At 36.9% G+C, this 4,161-nt stretch overlaps 1 non-coding gene across 1 annotated transcript; it reads right to left on the reverse strand.

The window, feature by feature from the left end:
* Nucleotides 1-716: 716 nt before the first annotated feature.
* On the reverse strand, nucleotides 717-819 carry LOC115278542. Its single transcript, XR_003902949.1, has one exon. It is a non-coding gene; the product is annotated as a U6 spliceosomal RNA (small nuclear RNA).
* Nucleotides 820-4,161: the final 3,342 nt, after the last annotated feature.

Raw genomic sequence — 4,161 nt, forward strand, 5'->3', positions numbered from 1 at the left:
AAATGTAACTTCTCACTGAAGTTCATCACTACAAGAGGCTCAGAGATTATATGGTATGACTAGAAATTAAAACTTGGATAAATAAAATGATTCTTAAAAACTTTCATAGATATTGACCATCATTCCCAGAAACCAGGTTTCATGATTCTCAGTCTAGGGCTAGTGTTTGTTTTTGTTTTGGTATCCAAGGCCTGTTCCTTTATTTTATACTTACAAAAGAGATCACCCACTCCTCCTCCCCATCCCCTCCCCAAATAGACTTCTTTCACAAATATTTAAAAATTGAAGTCAAATGAAGTTAATCATTATTATTATTCAATGTAACTGTCACAATTATTAGGACTTAAATTTTTACAAGTGACCAATGTCCAAGTCACTTTTAGAAAATTCCATATTACAAGTTAGCAAAATTGAGTATAAAAATAGTTTGTGTGTTATAATACCCTTTCCTTTAAAAAAATTTTTTTTAAAGTGTATTTATTTATTTTTGAGAGAGAGTGAGAGAGAGAGAGCAAGAGTGAGCAAGCATGCACAAGCGGGGAAGGGGCACAGAGAGAGAATTTCAGGCAGTTTCATACCACCAGCACAGAGCCAGATGCAAGGTTGGAACTCATGCAGGGTTGAAACTCATGATCTGCGTGAGATCACAACCTGAATGCATGTCACACACTCAACTGACTGAACCACCATGGCGCCCTAGAATAGCCTTTCCTTTTAAAATAGTGGAACTCGTCACAAATTTGCATGTCACCCTTGCTCAGGGGCCATGCTAATCTTCTCTGTATCATTCCAATTTTAGTATATGTGCTGCCAAAGCAAATACCAGTACTGTTTCTTATGCTTCAATGCCTAGGTTAGATAAGAAAATGCTTCAACAGTATCAAGAACTGCATAGTCATCAAGGGTTAAGTTTAGCTGGCCAGCTGACTATAAGATTCAGATTTTATGTACTTTTCACGAATTACTTTACTGCTAACCAGAGCTTCTGAAGAGCAGTGAGAACAAAGATAATAGCGTTACTTATGCCGAGTTGGTATCAAGCCAGTCAAAAGCACATAAAGCTGATCCTTACAATAATCTGTTAAATGTATGATTTCCAGCAACTTTTATGAAATACTGAAAATGATTATCAACTTTCATTTCTACTTTTATTGACTGGTGATCCTCTGTGGACTCAGAAACTAGATGGGAACCCAAGAACTAGATGATTTTTTTAGAGCCCTTTTAACAAGAATACTCTTTGTCTCTGATATCCTACATCAGATCATCGACTTATGCAATAGGAGCCCAAGAACACCTCCTTCATAATAAATATAAGGACTATATGGAATTTGGAATTTGATGTAGTCATGAAAAACTTTTTTTTAATCATGCAAAAAATGAGTTTCTATGGTAAATAGTGGTCAAGGTGGACTTTCCAGTCTCAAATACTTGAGGCTTTTTTTTTTAAATATAGCCTTCAGATCTAGTATAAAATAAACAAATTGGTTTTGTTGGAGACCCATATTTGTCACCAGATCACCTACGGGTATTTCATACATAGGTGCACACAGCTCTCTGTTTGAGAAGGGAAGAAGGGAAAAAGGGAAGGCCCTATCTTTATAAGCTGCTTTTCACATAAGTGACATTTTTTCATGTTGTCAGCATTCAATTTTCCACCAACGTACTTACAAGTTTTCATGAACACTGAATGCCAGTGTGACACCAACCCAGAAGGAAGCATGGCTTTCCTCCTAGAGCCTTTGGTGCTGAAACAATGGCAAGTAACAAACACTCACCACTGGTCTGTTTCCACAGTGAAGTTACTCATTGCAAACTCACCAACAACTTTTGACCTCTAGACCCCAAGACTATCAATTACCTAGCTTACAGAGGTGGAATATAGTGAACCAGCAGCATCACTTGGCTGTCACCCAGTAAACATTCTATCATAGGTTGAAAAGCAATTTGTCCAATATTTCAACTGCCAGGGAGAATTCTTTATTAGCTTTTGGATAGGTTTGCCTTTCAATCAGATGATTTGAATAGCTTCTGTGGTAGGAGAGATGCTGCCCTCATCATTAATGCTTTGGACCTCAAGGGAAGTCACTGTGCCTTTTATGAAGGTCGAAGCATTTTATAACCTTAATAAAGACTCGTAGCCTCAGGAACAGCAAGTGTGAGCAAGTGTGGGGGATTGACTGAATAAAAATATAACTAAATTGGCACTTTAAATGACACTCTTTGGAGGATTTCAAATGCAAATCAACAGTTAAAGAGTACAATGGCACCCCAAACTTCAGTGCTATTCAAAAACTCGCACACAGAGAAACTGGCATTATTCAAAGAAAAATGAGAGAAATTATCTTTTTCTTTCTTTCTAGAAAAGCTTTTGTCTGTAGTTTTATATTTAATTGCTAAATATTTTATACTGGGTACTATAGCAATTTGATAGATTTGAACTAAAAACAATTAATAGTTGTGGTGATTCTTAGTTATTGTAAATTGATTTGCATATAGCATGTAGGTCACTGCATCTTGAAATATGAAATGAATACAGTAACCAAGGGTGATTATGAAAACTACTCCACCATCTACATTCCCCAAGGTCTCTCTGTCCCAAATATTACTAACAAATTACTGCTTTCAATAACTTACTTAAGGATACTCTCCAGAGGAATCATCTCAGTTTAAAAATTCAATGGACTCTTTCAGTTTTCCTAGGCTTTTACTTCTTTCCTTGAGGCATAGTTAACTGGCTATACTTCAGTTCACAGAAACTGAGAAAGGAAACAGAAGCCCCTATGACAGGCATTGTGATAAAATTACAACTCATCTTCTTTGACTGTCATAGAGACTTTTAGAAAAAGGCATATCATTCCTGTTGACAGACTAGGGATCAGAGAGATGAAATAATTTTGCAAGGTCATGTTCCTGAGGAGTATCAGGGCTAAATTCTGCTGAATTAAATCCAGCCTTTCAAGTGTAGAAAACTGTACTATCTACTGCAGCAATAGAAAGAGCAGACCAGGAGGACAGGGGAATGATCTAGAATAGGACAGTGCTTGGAATGACCAAAATGATCCTCCAAATGATAAGATAACTCACCAGAAGGCTGATTCTCAGGGTTAAACCCTGGGAGTCTGACTGAGACAGGCCAACCCTAAGGCAAAAAAAAGGCTCTGATTTAACATTCTGAAGTTGAAACTCAATAATCAGCTTTGTCAATTGAGAAATTTTCAACTTCATTTGAATTTGAGATATGTGAGGGCAGGGTATGGATCTTTTGCTTTATCTCAAATATCTAGAAAATGCATGCTAAAAGGTAAGTTCTCAATAAATTAATAATAAATGAGGGTGATCAAAATTCAAGCTAGGCAGAGGTAAAAAGTCAGGGTTAGAGTTCTGATACCAATCCTAAATCCAATTTCTGAGGATAGGAAGAACTCAGTGACTGAAACATATTAGTGTGCCCAAGAATTCCAAAATAAGAACAATGCTTATTAACTTTAACTTTTTCATTAAGATCTGCCACATCAATATACTGCCTTTTAGAATCAAAGCTTCCTCCAAGCTGCCCAGATTTGCAATACAGAGTACAAAGCCATTCAATTATTTGAGGATTATTCAATATATTTCTACTGTCTTTGCAACTTGTCGATATACCCACGATTAACCCAAACCTGGAGCTGACCTATGCTGGGTCACTCACTCTTGTTTCATTAAGCACCTTGTCTCCACAGGCACTAAAATGTCTTGATCCTCTTAATTCAACCTTTGTTCATTCACTCATTAATTCCTTTGTTCTTAAATATTAAAACCAAACTGTGCACCAGGTAATGGGGATAAAATAGTTAGCTTAGTCGCCATTATGGAGCACACCACTTGTCAGGGAAAACAGGAAACAGTGGAAGAACTTACAATGTAAAAGGCTTTCATAAGGACAAGTACGGAATGCTAGCAAATCACATGCCTGGTATTGTTTTGTCTTCACAGACACTGCAAATCTTGAGCTGATCTATATTCCCTCTTTGTCTTTAAACTGGGACAGTTCAAGCTGGATGTGCAAAATGTGCCTGCAGTTATGTGAACTAACTTCATCCTTTCCTGTTCTTGGTTTCCAATGGTCTCATTTCCTTCACTAATAATTTCATTCACATCCTTTCTAAGTTGCTCAATGAG

Source organism: Suricata suricatta, chromosome 14 (assembly GCF_006229205.1).
Source record: "Suricata suricatta isolate VVHF042 chromosome 14, meerkat_22Aug2017_6uvM2_HiC, whole genome shotgun sequence".
NCBI classification, from domain to species: domain Eukaryota; kingdom Metazoa; phylum Chordata; class Mammalia; order Carnivora; family Herpestidae; genus Suricata; species Suricata suricatta.